Genomic DNA, 22,914 nt, shown 5'->3' on the forward strand with positions numbered 1-22,914 from the left:
CATCGGTGTGTCATTCAGATCATCTTGTTGTTCTTGATTAACTGGTAGTTGGTTGATTGGATTACCCTCTTCATTGTGAATTGGTTGACCGTTAGGTTCCATCTTTTCTAAACAAAATGGTAAAGCTTCGAAATTTATTTTTAATACCCTTTCTTCTCTACGCTTGTAAACCCCGTACACGTGTTTCTCCGGATCGGAAAATGGATTTGTAAACTCTTGATCCTTTTGGGATCTCCTTTTTATACACCAAAGTACCTATCCTTCAATCACAACACAAACACACACGGTTTTTCAAACACAAATAATATATATAAAAACAAGAAAAGTAACTTTTGCAACGATAAATCCTTACAAAAGGATCGAACGATGAAAAGCTAAAAACAAAGAGACAAGTAACTAATCGCTCCTCGATAGCGGTGCCAAGAAATTTGATTGTTCGTTTCACAAACATATATTTAATTTCTAAATTTTACTTAAACGTAGACTCAACAATGTGACAACCATACGAGAAATTTGGACTCATAGTTGCAATTAGTAAGTTTTTCATTTAAGGTTCATCCCAAGAGGGCGGTAGTTGCTAGTTGAATCTATGTAAACTCATAATCATCCTAGGTTGTGCTTGATTGGGAAGGGGGGGGGGGGGGGGTTTTGAAGTTTAGATATTAAAAAGACTAAATTAAATTAAATTAAGAATTAAGTGATTAAGTAAATATCAATATTAAAAGCATACACACTTTTTTAATCCACTTGAAGCTTTCAGGTTGTTCTTTTGTTCACTTAAGGTCTAATTGTGTTCAAACATTAAACTAGTATCCCTACTAGTTATTATAGTGATCAAATCAATACTTACGAATTCCCATAAGCTTATACCATTTGATCATAGTTGAATCATGCAATTATCACAAGTACTTAGCCTAGGTTAAAGTCCCCTAAAACCCTTTGGTGATCAAAATCCCTTAAGAAAACCAAACTTCACTATGTTGACTAAGGACCAATTGATTACCAACCCAAACCAAGACCCCAATCCCCTGAAAGCCTTAATTTCATTGTCTAGATCACCTAAGTGTTGAAGTACAAATTGCTTCACTAATCAAATCCCTTTGAATGCTACACAACTCATATAATCAAAGTCAAGTCCAAAACAAGCATAACAAAGGATCTTGTGACTAATATTAGTGACAAATTACAATTATCAATTATAAATTCATCTAAACACAATCATAAATCATCAATATGAACAACCCATAGCATTCAAGCTTCATAAACAAGTGAACATACTAAAATCTAGCCAATCATGGCTAGAACATGTAACAACCCAAACCAACCCTCGACCAAACCACGCGAAAATACAAAATAAAAAAAAAAATCTGTGCAGCATATCCGCGCGGTGCGCCAGGTAGGGGCGCGACGCGCCAAAGTGGACTGTCCGGAAAGTTTTTAAATGCGAAAAAGATTGACTAGTTCCCGACACTTTTAGACGAAACGCTTTTTTACCATACATCCAAATATGTAAAACTAACCTGTTTCAAACATAAAATCAATGTTTTACAAGCGGGGCCCACACGACCCAAATTACAAGTTTAATACAAGTTAAGAGTTTCGACCACCAAAAAGTTTAAGTTCCAAACTACACAATGAGCATGGCGTTTGGGATTAAACTACCCAACTATCGGTCAAACTCCAAGAGCTACTAAAGCCAAAAGCGTCCCCTAGCATCAAGCGGGATCTCTAGTCCAAAACGATGCCCTTACCCTTGTCCAAAACCGAACCTATAAAATGGTAAACAACGAGAGGGTAAGCAAAGCTTAGTGAATGCAATAATTATACAAATACATATATAATTATACCTATTTGCATACACTTACACACCAACCCGCAAACACGCTAGCATACACATTTAGCTTATCGTCACAATAACAAGCTATAAATCTCCAATACCACAAGCTAGCATAACAACCGCATATGAATATAACTCGAATAATATAATATGCTTACAACACAAATAACCATGGTTAACCAATAGTACAAGGGAACGGCGCTCGCGAAAACGCCATCGGTGTTCACAACATCCGTTAGGGCACTTAACACCTCGCACCACTAACCCCTAGGGTGGCACCTTAACACCTTCGCACTTCACCCCGAGTGGCATCTTAACACCTCGATGCTTCACTCATCATTTTACGGAGTGGTGTCTTAACACCTCGACACTACACTCCTCGGTGGCATCTTAACACCTCGATGCTACACCTGAGTGGCATCTTAACACCTTGATGCTACACTCTTCACGAGAAACGTGGTGTCTTAACACCTCGACACTACACATTTCACGCTACAACAAATAGATACATTATATACCTACGCATATAATTATTCCACTCACCTCAAAGTCTTGTGAAAAGATACCCGAGCTTGCTAGACCTCTAAGTAACGTACCTATCATATAATACACATCATCAAACTCAAACTCAAGTCGATTAACCAAACCCTTTCACCATTCTAAGCCATTTTGACCCAAGGTGCAATTTCAACCCATTTGCACCCTTAACCCTAAATTGGGTCAACACACACCAAAACCCTAATCATTCGTCAAGATGGGTTTAAAACACATTTAGGTCGCAAGGCTAACTCGTTTTCATACTTGCTAGGCCACTTAGGTCATTAAAGACTCATTTGACCCATTTCAAGGTCAACACACCCATTTGGGTCATCCATACCCAATAACACCCATTTACATATTATTAAAGTGTTCTAGCAACTAACTAACCAAATTTAAGACTCAAAAGTCCAATTAACACATTCAAACCCTAGGTTAGTCATCAATGAGCCTTCATAACCCATATTCACCCAAAATCTCCAAAATACTAACAAAATGGGTCTTTGGTTCATCACTAGCCCAAACCCTAACCCTTAAAGCAATTAAAGTAAGAAATCGGATTTTATAACTTACCAACACAATCACCATGTAGCTATCGACTAGATGAACGACTTTATAACTTGCACCAAGACCCGATTCAACCTCTTTCACCCTTTAATGGAGCTTTCTCTCTCAAGGATTGCACTCTCTCTCTAGAGTTTAATTGGAGAAGATAAGGTTGTTGGAAATGGAGTGAATGAAGCTCCAAAACTGATCCAAGGTATTAAATTTGGGCTCCAATGTATTTTGACCAAAATCCCCTCAAAATATCTATTTTAAAAGAAGAGGAGAATCTGTCGCAGACAGATGGCGCGGCGCGCCACCAGGCCACGCGGCACGCGACACCTCCAGTTCAGCTTCTTTCTTACTTTTAAATATATAACCAAAACCCTGTTTCAAGTATTGAACATTACACTTATATACACTACAAATACTCGGGTCTTACAAATCTCCCCCACTTATTCGGATTGCGTCCTCGCAATCCAAGCCGCATGACACGAGGGAAGATAAACTAACACGAACTCTTCGGGCTCCCAAGTGAACTCGGAACCTTTACTTCACCGCCATTGAACCTTGAAAGTTCTCACCTCTTTATTCCTCAATATTTTCACTTTCTCGTCAAGGATAGCAATCGGTTCCTTGACATATTCTAACTTGTTGTTTAGCTCGATCTCGTCTAAAGGCATCCATGAGGAATCATCCGCAAGACACTTACGGAGGTGGGAAACATGAAATGTATTATGGATCCCCGCAAGCTCTTCGGGTAATTCCAATCGATATGCAACTTCACCAACACGAGCTAAAACCTTGAACGGCCCAATAAACCGAGGAGCTAACTTTCCCCGTTTTCGAAATCGAATAATACCCTTCCATGGCGAAACCTTAAGCATCACCATATCGCCTTCTTGGAACTCAATCAATCGCCTACGTCTATCGGCATACGACTTTTGACTATCTTAAGCCTTCTTCAAATGTTCCCGAATCAAATCGATCTTGCTATTGGTCTCTAAAACCAAATCGGTACTCCCGATCTCTCTTTGACCCACTTCTCCCCAACAAACGGGAGTTCGACACCTACGCCCGTCAAGCATTTCGTAAGGTGGCATCCCGATACTAGTATGATAACTATTATTGTACGAGAATCCCACCAAAGGCAAATGCTCATCCCAACTACCATCGAAGTCAATGATGTACGCCCGTAACATATCTTCCAAAGTTTGATTCGTACGTTCGGTTTGACCGTCCGTTTGAGGATGATACGCCGTACTCAACTTCAATTGCGTACCCATATCTTCCTGAAACTTTTCCCAAAACCGAGATGTAAAACAGGTATTTCGATCTGAAATAATAGATATAGGAACCCCATGTCGCGAGACCACTTCCTTGATAAACTACTTAGCCAAGGCCTCCGACGATATCGCTTCTTTAATGGGAAGAAACAAAGCGCTTTTTGTCAATCGGTCAACTATAACCCAAATCGAATCGAATTGGGTTCTCGCCATTTTAGGTAACTTTGTAATGAAATCCATGGTAATGTGCTCCCATTTCCATTTCGGAATTTCTAACGGTTGCAACTTACCATACGGCTTTTGGTGTTCGGCTTTTACTTGTAAACACGTGACACATTGCTCAACATACTTCACAACATCACGTTTCATGCCTGGCCACCAATAATCTTTCTTCAAGTCATGATACATTTTTGTCGCGCTCGGATGAATGGAATATTTTGACTTATGTGCTTCATCAAGTAGCACCCGTCGGTAATCACCCATCTTGTAACATCCCACATTTTTCCGTTAAATTATTTTAACGCCCGTATTTTTATTTTAATAATATCCTCAGTATCTCGATTCGCATCCTCCATTAGCTTACATTCTTAAAATATTTTTCGTCATTTGGATTATAACATCTCTCGTTCTCTCGTGTAATTTAAAAATATTCGTTCGGTTAATTCACGCACCCGATTACAAACTTGAGGGACTAAACTTGCCAAAGTGTCAAAGATTTGACTAGGTCAAAGGAGTCAAACACCACCTCCTCCATTCATTATTTTCATTTTCATTTTCATTTTCTTCTCATACTTTCACATTTTCTCTAAATTCTCCAAACAAAGAATTCATCATCCATTCATGATCTAGCCAGTGTTTCACAAAACAAATTACATATTTGGAATCCTCCCTTCATCCTCTTCGACTTGATACCAATTTCATCTCATTTGGGTAACTTTCTAAAATCACTAGATTTTGTGTTCTTGATGTTTTTGAATTATAAAAGTGTTAATTAGTGTCTATGGCTCGTGTATAACATGAATATATGTTTTGTTTGTTCGATTTGTTGATTTGAGTAACTAGTTTGAACACTTAAAAATGGGTTTGCTTAATCTTTGATTTTGGAAGATTAAATGTTGTTAAATTGTTAAAGTTCATGTTTTAATTGTATTACTAGTATCACTAGCTTCGTTATGATGCGTAGGTTGATTAAGAAAACTTCAAATACATGATTTATGATTTTTGTGAATTTTGATTAGGGTTTGATGAACTTGAAATGAACTTTTGATACTTTGGATGCCATGAAATGTTGTTAGTAAGTGTTTAGTTGTATTGCATGAGTAATTACCTTCAAAACGGCATATCATATGTGTGGATTGGATTCCCGAATCATGTAATGCATTTCAAGAACTTGAAACTTTGAAAATGGACCTTGAATGACCACTTGGCGAGAAATCGGTTATTGTAAATGATGTTTTCGCTTAATGAAAAGTAGTTAGTTGTGTTCCTTGTCAAAATACCTCTCCGATGATATAAGATACATGTTTTGGTTGTTTGCGGGTCATAAATGGTGATTGTTTGAAGTTAGGTTCGTGCATAAAACTTAAAAACAGCCAGATTTCTCTGCACAGGTAATGGCGCGGCGCGCCATATACCCGCGCGGCGCGCCAAAGTAGGCTGTCCAACTTTGTCCATTTTTGGAAAATGTTTGCTATGCTACGCACCTCCGATTCACATGAGACTCGTTCTAACATGCTTATACATGAATAAAAACCTCAGAAAAATAGTTCGGGACCCGACCCGAACGTGTTGACTTTTTCGTTGACTTTGACCGACCAAAGTTTGACTTTTTGTCAAACTTAACCAAATGATTATGCAATCTTTCTAACATGATTTTTTACTTGTATCTTGCATGAAACTTGACAATTAAATTCACATGCTATATAATCGAGTCGTAACGAGCCATAGGACTAATTGAACAACTTTGACCAACCGTGTTTACCGTTATTGATACAACCTATTTGTTTAGGTCAAGACTAGCATTCGTTATTGCATACGTTTACTTGTGAAGTATCTTTTACTCTTGCGCTCAAGGTGAGATCATAGTCCCACTTTTCAATCACTTTTATTCTTTACATTGTGGGCTGAGAAACGCATACATTTCATACTTATATACTTTTCATACTTTTACACTTTAAACAAATACGAATACAAAGATACATGTGAGTTTAAACAAAAGTCCTCAATCCAATTATCATTAGTTCCACTTGCAGAGTGTAAGTGTAAGCGAGTAATTATGTTGTGTGGCCATACGGGTTTAACAAACCCTCATTCAGACGGTTCGCTACCGTTAGTGAATGAAATATAATTTCAACAATGTATAGTGTAAGTTCTAACACTAAATTCAAAATTCAGAGGGAAGATTCTGTTAAGCCTTGATAATTAGGTGCTCGTGATACAAATACTATTTTTGGAATGTGAACGTTTTTGGATAAGCAATTCATAAAGAACCTTGTGGTTCAATACAATATACTTACTAAACCTATGATTTCACCAACGTTTTCGTTGACAGATTTTCTATGTTTTTCTCAGGTCTTGAATGCTTAGTGATACATGCTTCCGCTCACACTTTTGATACTTGCTTGGATGTCGAGTATACATGCATATATGGAGCGTCTTTTGACTTTATTTAAAAACTGTGTCGCATAGGTTTCATTGGTACTTATAGCATTGTAACGTAACTAGTGGTTGAACTATTCTTGTAAAACTTGAAACATCTTTACTTAGTGAAATGAATGCGACATACCTTTGGTCAAACGTTATTTTTAAAGACCTACGACCACGTAACGGGACCTAAGTAGTCGACGCCATCAATTACGATTTGTCGGGGTTGCTACAAGTGGTATCAGAGCCTTGGTTGTAGGGATTTAGAGTTCATTGGTGTCAACCCCGAGTCATAGGGTACATTAGTGAATCTAGACTACAACCGGCATATAGACTGAAGTAGGAATTACTTGACTATTTGTGCATTATACTCGAACTCTTCTATCATATCTAACTCGTATTCGATTTTGATCTTACGTTGATAAATTTTGTTGACACGCCACCTTGACTTTATGAAGTAATGTTAAATGTACATGTGAATCAGGGTAATATAATTTCCGAGATTATATTACGGTGATTCACATGGACGTTTCGACATTATGACATAAAGAATTTAAGTCGAGTCAAGGAAAATTTTCTCTACATTATCATTCCATATCATGATTAGTATTATTGAGAATACTAATCAACGATATTCTTGTGTCTTGAAGGAACAATGCCTCCTCGTCGCGGGCCACGTAATGAGACCTCCGAACAAGCTCTTCAATGTATGATAGCCACCGCCATAGGTGCGGCTGTGGCTAGTCTCTCCTCCGACAACAATAACAACAACCGCAACAACAACAATGGAGCCGGGAACTCAAACGAGGGATGCTCCTACAAAACCTTTATGGGGTGCAAACCTCATACTTTCGATGGAACCGGGGGACCGGTTATTCTCACCCGATGGTTTGAGCAAACGGAAGCCGTTTTTAGCATAAACGGTTGCCAGGACCAAGACAAAGTCAAATATTCCACCCACACCTTCGCCGGTATCGCTCTCACGTGGTGGAACACGTATGTACAATCGGTGGGTACCAATGCAGCCCACGCCCTCTCTTGGCCCGAATTAAAAGAAAAGATGATCACTGAATACTTCCCACGCGAAGAGACTCGATGGCTCGAACACGAGCTAAGAACTTTAAAAGCACTCGAGAATGACCTAAAGGCATATAATCAACGATTTTCTGAGCTAGCCTTGATGTGCCCAAACCTCGTGACCACCGAGTCTCTAAGGGTTGAACTTTACATGGATGGTCTCCCCAAGAGCATCAAACAAGGAGTAATGTCATCCAAACCCCCTAATCACCAAGAGGTCTTGAATATGGCCCGTAAATTGATCGAAACGGTGGACAAAATTGAAGTACCGCCACCTAAAGCCGAGGATAAGTCGGGTGACAACAAAAGGAAATGGGAAGCCCCCCAATCAGGCAACTACAACAACAACCCCGCCAAGAAGCCCTTCACCCCCAATGGCAAGAAAGGTTATACCGGATACCTACCCTATTGTAAAGAGTGCTACAAGCATCATCTAGGTGAATGTGGCAAACCATTTTGTTTGAAGTGTCAAAGAAGTGGCCATGTGGCCCACGATTGTAGGAATACCGCTCCCGTCGCTCAAAAGAGGCCCAATGCACCAAAGACGGGTGTTTGTTTTGAATGTAGCCAACCGGGTCATTTTAGGAGTGCGTGCCCAACGAAGAAAACCAACCCCGATACACGCGACTGAGCTTTCAACATCAACACCGAGGAAGGTCGAGATGACAACTAGTCACGGGTACGTTTCCTCTCAATAACTCTTATATTTCATGATTATTCGATTCGGGTACCGTTAGACGTTTTATAACCAAGGCTTTGACTCGTACTCTTTGCACCCCACCACTCCCCCTAGATACTACTTACAACGGAAAACAATTTATCGGAGGGTGTACGTTAACCTTTTGGGTAGGAATTTTGAAACCGACTTGATACCTATAGAACTAAGGAGCTCGAAATTCGTGAACTAAATAATTTTCGGTTAAGGACCGATACTCTCTTCATAGTATCAATGACCTCTTGGTCAATCTCAAGGATTCCGTGTGTATTCCAAAATCGACCCCCATTCCGGTTATCATCAATTGAGGGTTAAGGGAGACGATGTCTCCAAAATCGCTTTCCGAACTACTACGATAGTTATAATTTTCTTTAAATATTGTTCAATTTAAGAAAGGCTTCGTCCGTATTCATGGGCCTTATGGGTCGCATATATAAACTTATCTAGATAAATTCTTCATCATATTCGTAGGTGATGTTTTAACCTATTCAATTCAAGCAAAGAAGAAAATGAACAACATCTCCGTGTTACGCTCTAACTCTCGAGACAAGAGCAACTCTATACCGAATTCTCCGGGTGAGAATTTCAGTTAAACGAAGTCCAATTTCAGACCATGTTGTTAGTAGTCAGGGTATTACAATGAATCTCACAATCGAAGCCACACGTAATCGGGAATCCCTCACGACTCTGACTTGTATTCGTAAAATCCTAGATCTCGCCGGTTATTACCGTAGATTCGTTTCCGACTTTTTCTCGTGTTACTCGTCCTTTAACCCCGTTAACTCCCTCAGGAAAGGACTAAACCTCTCCGTGTCCGAACTTTGAACGCGATTATTCACACCAACCTTACTAGCTAAACTCATGTAACACAAGGGAATTCAATTATGGAAATGTTTCTACTTGAACGCCTGAAAGGCGTACTCTCTCGACTCGAAATAAAGGAAACTGAAATTCGTTGTTTTGCACGAACGATTGGAATACTTAATTTTGGATCCGATCAATCTTCTCACCACTACGTACCACGTTACATGACACTGTTAATTCACTATGACCGTCTGATATTACTGGGACCCAAGATACCACACAATCCAAGGATACTTCCTTTCTCTTTGACATATCGTCCTCATGCTCCTGATACGGCCAACTGCTACTCAACCCCGAACTATACAACTACGTGTACTATCTCGTTTCCCACCAAGTCTCAACATTTGACCACTAGATGAGCGACATGGCTATCTCAAGATGTAAACTCACTCTACTCTAAGTTCTCATTTCACTTCTATCTTTATCGCTCGCACTTCCGTATAAGGAAACTTTTTGTAAAATTTCTCAATGGATAGAGAAACTCCTCATATTACATTAGTATTCGCCACGAGGGTGAATAGTCCTGACGAACATTTTTGAACCCTAACTAACTTGTTCAAACATATCTTAATTCTATTCCAACACGGTGTACCATTGTCGATTATCTCAGATCACAATACTCGTTTCACTTCTAGTGTTACAAGAAACCTTAGAGACACGTTTAAACATGAGTACCACGTATCATCCACAACCAACGGACCAAACAAACATACGTTTCACATCTTGGAAAGACATGTTACAAACTTGTATTGTTGCCTTTAGTTGTCTCCTCTCACACAGCAGTTACCATTCATGTATTAAAGCCGCACTTTCGAAACCCTATATGACGGCAAATGTCATACCCCTATTCGTTGGACCAAAGCATGTGGCAAGCAAATCACCGGATCCGAACTCATTCAAGAAATAACAGTTGAGATCGTACAAGTCCGAGAAGGACTCAAGACGACCCGTAGTCGCCAAAAGGGCTATACCGATATTCGACGTAAACCTCTCGGATCCCAAGTCAGTAACCGTGTAATATTGAGAACTCGCACCTTGGGAAGGTGTAATCCGTTTTGGGAATCAGGGAAAGTTAAAACCGCGATATATTAATCCTTTTGAAACCTTGGGGTGTATTGGAACCGCTCCTACCGTTTAGAACTTTTGACTCAATTAAGTTTCTGTTTACCCTATGTTCCATGCAACAAACTTAGAGGCGTGTCCTACGGAACAGGAACGTGCTACTCTCCTAGATAAACTTACTATTGATGGCAAACTCCCCTTCATGGAAAACTGGTTGAAATTGTGGATCGTAAAACCAAGTCTTAATACAAACTGAGATCTCGACTGTCAAAATTTGTGGGAATGCCTAAGGACGTATCTTCACTTATTCATAGTATTGACAACACTAGGTCTCGAGTAAGAAACAACGACTATTGCTTCCAACTAAATTTCGGGACGAAATTTCTTTTAAGGTGAGGGTAATATAACATCCCGCATTTTTCCATTAAATTATTTTAACGCCCGTCTTTTTATTTTAATAATATCCTCGGTATCTCGATTCGCATCCTCCATTAGCTTACATTCTTAAAATATTTTTCGTCATTTGGATTATAACATCTCTCGTTCTCTCGTGTAATTTAAAAATATTCGTTCGGTTAATTCCCGCACCCGATTACAAACTTGAGGGACTAAACTTGCCAAAGTGTCAAAGATTTGACTAGGTCAAAAGAGTCAAACACCACCTCCTCCATTCATTATTTTCATTTTCATTTTCATTTTCTTCTCATACTTTCACATTATCTCTAAATTCTCCAAACAAAGAATTCATCATCCATTCATGATCTAGCCAGTGTTTCACAAAACAAATTACATATTTGGAATCCTCCCTTCATCCTCTTCGACTTGATACCAATTTCATCTCATTTGGGTAACTTTCTAAAATCACTAGATTTTGTGTTCTTGATGTTTTTGAATTATAAAAGTGTTAATTAGTGTCTATGGCTCGTGTATAACATGAATATATGTTTTGTTTTTTCGATTTGTTGATTTGAGTAACTAGTTTGAACACTTAAAAATGGGTTTGCTTAATCTTTGATTTTGGAAGATTAAATGTTGTTAAATTGTTAAAGTTCATGTTTTAATTGTATTACTAGTATCACTAGCTTCGTTATGATGCGTAGGTTGATTAAGAAAACTTCAAATACATGATTTATGATTTTTGTGAATTTTGATTAGGGTTTGATGAACTTGAAATGAACTTTTGATACTTTGGATGCCATGAAATGTTGTTAGTAAGTGTTTAGTTGTATTGCATGAGTAATTACCTTCAAAACGGCATATCATATGTGTGGATTGGATTCCCGAATCATGTAATGCATTTCAAGAACTTGAAACTTTGAAAATGGACCTTGAATGACCACTTGGCGAGAAATCGGTTATTGTAAATGATGTTTTCGCTTAATGAAAAGTAGTTAGTTGTGTTCCTTGTCAAAATACCTCTCCGATGATATAAGATACATGTTTTGGTTGTTTGCGGGTCATAAATGGTGATTGTTTGAAGTTAGGTTCGTGCATAAAACTTAAAAACAGCCAGATTTCTCTGCACAGGTAATGGCGCGGCGCGCCATATACCCGCGCGGCGCGCCAAAGTAGGCTGTCCAACTTTGTCCATTTTTGGAAAATGTTTGCTATGCTACGCACCTCCGATTCACATGAGACTCGTTCTAACATGCTTATACATGAATAAAAACCTCAGAAAAATAGTTCGGGACCCGACCCGAACGTGTTGACTTTTTCATTGACTTTGACCGACCAAAGTTTGACTTTTTGTCAAACTTAACCAAATGATTATGCAATCTTTCTAACATGATTTTTTACTTGTATCTTGCATGAAACTTGACAATTTAATTCACATGCTATATAATCGAGTTGTAACGAGCCATAGGACTAATTGAACAACTTTGACCAACCGTGTTTACCGTTATTGATACAACCTATTTGTTTAGGTCAAGACTAGCATTCGTTCTTGCATACGTTTACTTGTGAAGTATCTTTTACTCTTGCGCTCAAGGTGAGATCATAGTCCCACTTTTCAATCACTTTTATTCTTTACATTGTGGGCTGAGAAACGCATACATTTCATACTTATATACTTTTCATACTTTTACACTTTAAACAAATACGAATACAAAGATACATGTGAGTTTAAACAAAAGTCCTCAATCCAATTATCATTAGTTCCACTTGCAGAGTGTAAGTGTAAGCGAGTAATTATGTTGTGTGGCCATACGGGTTTAACAAACCCTCATTCAGACGGTTCGCTACCGTTAGTGAATGAAATATAATTTCAACAATGTATAGTGTAAGTTCTAACACTAAATTCAAAATTCAGAGGGAAGATTCTGTTAAGCCTTGATAATTAGGTGCTCGTGATACAAATACTATTTTTGGAATGTGAACGTTTTTGGATAAGCAATTCATAAAGAACCTTGTGGTTCAATACAATATACTTACTAAACCTATGATTTCACCAACGTTTTCGTTGACAGATTTTCTATGTTTTTCTCAGGTCTTGAATGCTTAGTGATACATGCTTCCGCTCACACTTTTGATACTTGCTTGGATGTCGAGTATACATGCATATATGGAGCGTCTTTTGACTTTATTTAAAAACTGTGTCGCATAGGTTTCATTGGTACTTATAGCATTGTAACGTAACTAGTGGTTGAACTATTCTTGTAAAACTTGAAACATCTTTACTTAGTGAAATGAATGCGACATACCTTTGGTCAAACGTTATTTTTAAAGAACTACGACCACGTAACGGGAACTAAGTAGTCGATGCCGTCAATTACGATTTGTCGGGGTTGCTACAAGTGGTATCAGAGCCTTGGTTGTAGGGATTTAGAGTTCATTGGTGTCAACCCCGAGTCATAGGGTACATTAGTGAATCTAGACTACAACCGGCATATAGACTGAAGCAGGAATTACTTGACTATTTGTGCATTATACTCGAACTCTTCTATCATATCTAACTCGTATTCGATTTTGATCTTACGTTGATAAATTTTGTTGACACGCCACCTTGACTTTATGAAGTAATGTTAAATGTACATGTGAATCAGGGTAATATAATTTTCGGGATTATATTACAGTGATTCACATGGACATTTCGACATTATGACATAAAGAATTTAAGTCGAGTCAAGGAAAATTTTCTCTACATCATCATTCCATATCATGATTAGTATTATTGAGAATACTAATCAACGATATTCTTGTGTCTTGAAGGAACAATGCCTCCTCGTCGCGGGCCACGTAATGAGACCTCCGAACAAGCTCTTCAATGTATGATAGCCACCGCCATAGGTGCGGCTGTGGCTAGTCTCTCCTCCGACAACAATAACAACAACCGCAACAACAACAATGGAGCCGGGAACTCAAACGAGGGATGCTACTACAAAACCTTTATGGGGTGCAAACCTCATACTTTCGATGGAACCGGGGGACCGGTTATTCTCACCCGATGGTTTGAGCAAACGGAAGCCGTTTTTAGCATAAACGGTTGCCGGGACCAAGACAAAGTCAAATATTCCACCCACACCTTCGTCGGTATCGCTCTCACGTGGTGGAACACGTATGTACAATCGGTGGGTACCAATGCAGCCCACGCCCTCTCTTGGCCCGAATTAAAAGAAAAGATGATCACTGAATACTTCCCACGCGAAGAGACTCGATGGCTCGAACACGAGCTAAGAACTTTAAAAGCACTCGAGAATGACCTAAAGGCATATAATCAACGATTTTCTGAGCTAGCCTTGATGTGCCCAAACCTCGTGACCACCGAGTCTCTAAGGGTTGAACTTTACATGGATGGTCTCCCCAAGAGCATCAAACAAGGAGTAATGTCATCCAAACCCCCTAATCACCAAGAGGTCTTGAATATGGCCCGTAAATTGATCGAAACGGTGGACAAAATTGAAGTACCGCCACCTAAAGCCGAGGATAAGTCGGGTGACAACAAAAGGAAATGGGAAGCCCCCCAATCAGGCAACTACAACAACAACCCCGCCAAGAAGCCCTTCACCCCCAACGGCAAGAAAGGTTATACCGGATACCTACCCTATTGTAAAGAGTGCTACAAGCATCATCTAGGTGAATGTGGCAAACCATTTTGTTTGAAGTGTCAAAGAAGTGGCCATGTGGCCCACGATTGTAGGAATACCTCTCCCGTCGCTCAAAAGAGGCCCAATGCACCAAAGACGGGTGTTTGTTTTGAATGTAGCCAACCGGGTCATTTTAGGAGTGCGTGCCCAACGAAGAAAACCAACCCCGATACATGCGACTGAGCTTTCAACATCAACACCGAGGAAGGTCGAGATGACAACTAGTCACGGGTACGTTTCCTCTCAATAACTCTTATATTTCATGATTATTCGATTCGGGTACCGTTAGACGTTTTATAACCAAGGCTTTGACTCGTACTCTTTGAACCCCACCACTCCCCCTAGACACTACTTACAACGGAAAACAATTTATCGGAGGGTGTACGTTAACCTTTTGGGTAGGAATTTTGAAACCGACTTGATACCTATAGAACTAAGGAGCTCGAAATTCGTGAACTAAATAATTTTCGGTTAAGGACCGATACTCTCTTCCTAGTATCAATGACCTCTTGTTCAATCTCAAGGATTCCGTGTGTATTCCAAAATCGACCCCCATTCCGGTTATCATCAATTGAGGGTTAAGGGAGACGATGTCTCCAAAATCGCTTTCCGAACTACTACGATAGTTATAATTTTCTTTAAATATTGTTCAATTTAACAAAGGCTTCGTCCGTATTCATGGGCCTTATGGGTCGCATATATAAACTTATCTAGATAAATTCTTCATCATATTCGTAGGTGATGTTTTAACCTATTCAATTCAAGCAAAGAAGAAAATGAACAACATCTCCGTGTTACGCTCTAACTCTCGAGACAAGAGCAACTCTATACCGAATTCTCCGGGTGAGAATTTCAGTTAAACGAAGTCCAATTTCAGACCATGTTGTTAGTAGTCAGGGTATTACAATGAATCTCACAATCGAAGCCACACGTAATCAGGAATCCCTCACGACTCTGACTTGTATTCGTAAAATCCTAGATCTCGCCGGTTATTACCGTAGATTCGTTTCCGACTTTTTCTCGTGTTACTCGTCCTTTAACCCCGTTAACTCCCTCAGGAAAGGACTAAACCTCTCCGTGTCCGAACTTTGAACGCGATTATTCACACCAACCTTACTAGCTAAACTCATGTAACACAAGGGAATTCAATTATGGAAATGTTTCTACTTGAACGCCTGAAAGGCATACTCTCTCGACTCGAAATAAAGGAAACTAAAATTCGTTGTTTTGCACGAACGATTGGAATACTTAATTTTAGATCCGATCAATCTTCTCACCACTACGTACCACGTTACATGACACTGTTAATTCACTATGACCGTCTGATATTACTGGGACCCAAGATACCACACAATCCAAGGATACTTCCTTTCTCTTTGACTTATCGTCCTCATGCTCCTGATACGGCCAACTGCTACTCAACCCCGAACTATACAACTACGTGTACTATCTCGTTTCCCACCAAGTCTCAACATTTGACCACTAGATGAGCGACATGGCTATCTCAAGATGTAAACTCACTCTACTCTAAGTTCTCATTTCACTTCTATCTTTATCGCTCGCACTTCCGTATAAGGAAACTTTTTGTAAAATTTCTCAATGGATAGAGAAACTCCTCATATTACATTAGTATTCGCCACGAGGGTGAATAGTCCTGACGAACATTTTTGAACCCTAACTAACTTGTTCAAACATATCTTAATTCTATTCCAACATGGTGTAACATCCCGCGTTTTTCCGTTAAATTTAATTTTAACACCGTCTTTTTTTTTTTAAAAACATAATCTTTCGTGTTTAAAGTAATAGTTTCCGTGAGTAACGTTCATTATATTTCCGCTATTTAATTATAACATCACTCGGTTACTCGAGCGTTTTTAAAATATTTCGTTGGTTAATTCCCGCACCCGCTTTGAAACTTGAGGGACCGAAGTTGTCAAGTGGGCAAACTAGTTGACTAGGTCAACTAGTCAACCCACCATTCTCATCCATTCAATCCCTCCATCTCTCTCCCTTTTCTCTCTAGCTCAAGAACCCCATTTCTCCCAACTTCACTAAATCATCATCTAAATTCGATCTAGGAGGCTTACAACAAAACAAATTACATTTTCGTGATCCTCTCTTCATCCTCTACGATTTGATACTAACTACACCGATTTTGGGTAACATCTCTAAAACTCAAGATTTCTTTAAATTCGTGTTTTTGACTTGAAATGTTGTTAGTTAGTGTCTATGGCTCGTGTCTAGCATGATTATATGATTTGTATGCTCGATCTTGATGTTTTGGTGTAACTAGCTTGAAAATGAAAAGTGGATGCTTAATCCTTGATTTTGGATGAGTTAATGTTGTTAGATTGTTAAAGTGCATGTTTTAATTGTGTTACTAGTATCATTAGCCACATTTGGATGTGTAGGTTGATTAAGGAAACTTCAAAAACCCGATTAATGATTTTGTGATGTTTGACTAGGGTTTGATAGTTCTTGACATGAACTTTTGGATGCTTAAATGCCATGGAATGTTAATTGTTAGTGTCTAGTAGTAATGTATGCTTCATTACCTTCAAAACGGCATATCGTATGTGTAAATTGGATTCCCGAATCATAAAATACGTTTTACGAACTTGAAACTTGAAAATAAACCTTTCTCGATCAATTGACGAGTTTTCGTTTATTGTAAATGATGTTTTTGATTGATGATATGTGGTTAGTTGTATTCCTTGTCGAAATAGCTTTCCGATGATATAAAATACATGTTCTAATTGTTTGCGGATCATAAAATGTGATTGTTTGTGTTTTGGTTCGTGCATACTTTGAAAACTGACCAGAAATCCCTGCACAGAGGGTGGCGCGGCGCGCCCCTTACCCGCGCGGCGCGCCGATGTGCCTGGTCAGATTCTGACCTCCTCGTCCCGTTTCACGTGAAATGTTTGACTAGCTATCGACCTCCGATTCACATGAAACTTGTTCTAATATGCTTATATATGAGTAAAAACCTCAGAAAAATAGTTCGGGACCGAACCCGAACGCGTTGACTTTTTTTTCGTTGACTTTGACCAAGTTTGACTTTTAGTCAAACTTAACCAAACTTTTAATGCAATCTTCCTAACATGCTTTTATACTTGTATCTTGCATGAAACTTGACAATTTGCTTCACATGCTACATAATCGAGTCGTGTCGAGCCATAGGACTAATTGAACACATTTCACCCGACCTTGTGTCGTAACCGGTTAATTGATATAACTTACTTTTTTAGGTCAAGGCTAAGCAACTTTCATGCACACGTTTACTTGTTGAAGTACTTTTATACTTGTGCACTCGAGGTGAGATCATAGTCCCACTTTTACTCTTTTGAACTTATATTGGGATGAGAAAACATAAACGATTCTTTTGAACTAAGTGAACACAAGAACGGGAAAACAAACATTCTACATACGAGTTTAGAACAAAATCCTCAATTCGATTATCATTAGTTACACTTGCCGGGTGTAAGCGAGAACTTATGTTATATGGCCATATGGGTTTGACAGCCCTCATCCTTGACGGTTCGCTACCGTCTACGGATGAAATATATTTTCGAGAATCAGTGTTTGTTCTAGCACTAAGTGATGGGGTATACAATGGAAGGAATGTTAAGCTTTGATAATTGGGTGCTCGTGAAACAAACTTTTGGAATGTATTACTATTATTTCATTGATGCAAATCTTGTGGTTCACTTGTACTTACTTACTTAAACCTATGATTTCACCAACGTTTTCGTTGACAGATTTCTATGTTTTTCTCAGGTCATGCACGATATGTGAAACATGCTTCCGCTTACTATTTGATACTTGCATCCGATGTCGAGTATACATGCATTTCATGGAGCGTCTTTTGACTTTACTTTAAACCGTGTCGCCTAGATTTCAATCGTACTTATAACGTTGTAACTTAACTTTTGGTTGAACAATCCTTGTAAACTTTGAAACAATCTTTATTTTGAAATGAAGGCGACATATTTTGGTCAAACGTTATCTTAAAGACTTATAATCAGGTAATGGGACCCACGTAGCCGACGCCGTCACTTGACGATTTGTCGGGGTCGCTACAGTTGGTATCAGAGCCTTGGTTGTAGGGATTTAGAGTTCATTTGTGTCCACCCCGAGTCATAGGGTACATAGGTGAATCTAGACTACAACCGGCATATAGACTGAAGTAGGAATTATTTGACAAATTGTGCATTTATACTCGAACTCTTCTATCATATCTAACTCGTATTCGATCTTGATCTTACGTTGATAAATTTTGTTGATGCGCCACCTTGACTTTATGAAGTAATGTTAAATGCACATGAGAATCAGGGTAATATAATTTTCGGGATTATATTACGGTGATTCACATGGACGTTCCGACATTATGACGTAAAGAATTTAAGGCGAGTCAAGGAAAAATTTCCTCTCTATCCTATTTCCATACTCCGGTTAGTATTGTTGAAAATACTAACCAACGATATTCTTGTCTCATGAAGGAACAATGGCTCACCAAGGTCAACACAATACTCCTCTCGAAACTCTGGAACAAGCTCTTCAACAAATGATAACCACCGCCGTGGGTACGGCCGTGGCCGATCACTTTTCTAACAACAACAATCATGGGGCCGGTAATTCAATCGAGGGTTGCTCCTACAAGAACTTCATGAAGTACAATCCTCCCACTTTCAATGGAACCGAAGGACCGGTTGCTCTCACCCGATGGTTCGAACAAACAGAAGCCGTTTTTAGCATAAGCGGTTGTCGGGACCAAGATAAGGTCAAGTTTTCCACCCTCACTCTCACCGGTATTGCTCTCTCATGGTGGAACACGTATGTACAATCGGTGGGTATCGATGAAGCCCTTACACTCTCTTGGACCGAATTAAGAGAAAGAATGACCACCGAATACTTCCCGCGCGAAGAGACTCGAAGGCTCGAAAAGGGGCCAAGAAATTTAAAAATAGCCCGAGATGACCTCGAAGCTTATAATCAACGGTTTGCCGAACTAACCTCAATTTGTCCAAACCTCCGGGCTCCCGGGCCCCAAGGAGTTGAGTTTTACATGGATGGCCTCCCTAAGAGCATTCCACACGGGGTAATGCCATTAAGACCCGCCGACCTACAAGAGGCTGTGATGATAGCCCGCCGATTTATAAAAACGGTGGATGAAATTGAAGCGCTGGCACCAACGGCCGAGGCCCAACCAGTTAACAACAAAAGAAAACAGGAAGCCTCTCCATCAAGCAACCACAACCACAACGACTCCACCAAGAAGCCTTTCACCCCCGGCGGCAGGAAAAATTATGCTGGAACACGACCTTTTTGCAACACGTGCCACAAACATCATTATGGAAAATGTGGCGGACCATTTTGCATCAAGTGTCAAAGAAGTGGCCATGTGGCCCATAGTTGTAAGGGTGCCGCCCCCGTCGCTAAAAAGGTGCCCAGTGCACGCAGAAGGGGTGCTTGTTTTGAATGTGGACAACTGGGTCATTTTAAGAATGCATGTCCCAAGAAGAACGCCCACCCTAATGTACGCGAATGAGCTTTCAACCTTAACACATAGGATTCCCGGAACGACAATTAGTTACGGGTACGTTTCTTCTCAACGACTCTTATGTTTCATGTTTATCCGATTCGGGTATCGATAAATGTTTTGTATCCAGGGCTTTGGAGCCTACTCTTTGCACTCCACCCCTCCCCCCTAGATATTACTTACGCCATTCAAGTGACCAACGGAAAACCATTGCGTATCGATAAATTTTATCGGAGGGAGTACGTTAAACTTATTGGGTAGGTAATTTGAACTTCGATTTGACACCTATAGAACTAGGGAGCTCGGAACCTATTCGAAAAAAAAAAAAAAAAAAAAAAAAAAAAAAAAAAAAATGTTTCCCCATCATCTTGTATAGATTATTGTGAACTGAGTAATTTTCGGTTGGAAACCGATACCCTCTCCCTCGCATCCATGACCTCATGATTATTTGCACGAATCCCGTATGTTCCAAATCGACCCCCGTTCCGGTTATTATCAATTGGGGGTTAAGTGAGACGATGTCTCCTAAGCCACTTTCCGAACTCGCAACGTTAGTTGTAAATCTTTCTTAGTACCATTCGATTTATTTAGGACTCTGTCCGTATTCATGAACCTCCTAAACCACGTATGCGAACTTATCTAGACAAATCGGTTATCGTATTTATAGATGACATCTTGAGTTATTCAAGTAAAGAAGGAAAACGAACAACATCACCACCTTACGCTCGAACTTTTGCGAAAAGAGCAACTCTATACCAAATTCTCCGAGTGAGAATTTCTGTTGAACGAAGTACAATTTTCTAAACCATGATGTGAATGGTCTAGGCATTTCAATCAATCTCGAAATCAAGCCACATGTAATCAGGAAACTCCCCCGACTCAGACTTGTATTCGTAAAATCTTAGATCTCGCCGATTATTACCGAAGATTCATTTCTGCCTTTTCTCGTGTTACACGACTTATAACCTCGTTAACTCACTGAGGGAAAAATTTAAACCCCCCCCATGTCCGAACCTTGAGCGTGATACTTCACACCAACATTTCTAGTTAAAAATCGTATAGCACCAGATGGAACTCAATTATGAAAATATTTCTACATGAACGCCGGAAGGCATGCTCTCTCGACTCAAAATCAGTGTAACTGAAATTCGTTATTTTGCGCGAAGAATTCTAATACTAAATTGTGGATCCGATCAATTTTCTCGTCATCACATACCACGCTACATATCTCTGTTATTTCACCGTTACCGTCTGATATTACTGGAACTTAAGATAACACACGATCCAATGATACTTCACTCTTCTTTGACTTAATGTCATTGTGTTTCTAATAATCGGCCAACATTTATTCAACTCCGAACTAAACAACTACGTGTACGATCTCGTTTCTCTTTCAGACTTCAACTTTTGACAACTAGAGGCACGTTATGGCAACCTCGAGATGTAAACTCATCCTATTCTAAGTCCTCATTTCACTACTATCTTTACCGTTCGCATTTCCGTTTAAAGAAACTCCTTGTAACATTTCTCCATGGATAGAGAAACTCCTCATATTACATAAGTATTCGCCACGAGGGTGAATAGTCCTAACGAACATTTTTTTTTCGAACCCTAACTGACTCGTTCAAACATATCTTAAGAGATTCTATTCCAACACGGTGTATCTTTGTTAATTATCCCGTATCGAAATACTCGTTTCACTTCTAGTTTTACAAGAAGCCTCGGGACCGCGTTTAGACATGAGTACCGCGTACCATCCACAACCCGACGGACCGAACAAACATGCGATTTAAACCTTGGAAACCATAATACGAATTTGTATTACCAACTTCAAATTTACTTGAGAAAAATATTTTCCTTTAACCGAATCCTCGTACTACAATGATTTTCATTCGAGTTTTAACGTCACTCCTTTTGAAACCACGTGTGACCGGAAACGTCACTCTCCTTTGTCGAACCAAGTAAACGATGATCAATTCACCGGGGCCGAGGTTATTCATGAGCAACCGAGAAAATTTATTCGTATTCAGGCAAAACCCTACTCGACTCGTAATCACCAAGAGCTGCGCCGATGTTAGACGTAAACATTTCAAATTCCACGTGGGAAACCGCGTCACGTTAAGAGTCGCACCTTGGAAGGGTGCAATCCGTTTCGGGAAAACGTAGGAAGCTAAATCCACGATATTTTGATCCTTTAAATTCTTGGGGTGTTTTGGACCCGTAGCTAGCCGTTTAGACTTTTCCGACTCATTTTGGGTCTCCGTTTATCCTACATTCAATGTATCAACTCAAAGACGTGTTTTGCGAAACGAGAACTTGTTATCTCCTTTGATGAACTCACTATCGACGATAACCCTCACTTCCTAGGAGGACCGGTTGAAACCATGAATCATGGAAGCCAAACCTTAAAACAACATATGATCCCGACCGTCAAAATTCGTGGAAATACTCAAGGACGTACCTTCACTTATTCGTAGAATTTACAACGCAAGGTCTCGAGTAAGATTCAACAACTACTACTTCCAACTAAATTTCGGGACGAAATTTCTTTTGAGGTGTGGATAATGTAACATCCCGCGTTTTTCCGTTAAATTTAATTTTAACACCGTCTTTTTTTTTTAAAAAACATAATCTTTCGTATTTAAAGTAATAGTTTCCGTGAGTAACGTTCATTATATTTCCGCTATTTAATTATAACATCACTCGGTTACTCGAGCGTTTTT

This window comes from Rutidosis leptorrhynchoides, chromosome 11 (genome assembly GCF_046630445.1).
Source record: "Rutidosis leptorrhynchoides isolate AG116_Rl617_1_P2 chromosome 11, CSIRO_AGI_Rlap_v1, whole genome shotgun sequence".
In the NCBI taxonomy this organism is placed as follows: Eukaryota; Viridiplantae; Streptophyta; class Magnoliopsida; order Asterales; family Asteraceae; genus Rutidosis; species Rutidosis leptorrhynchoides.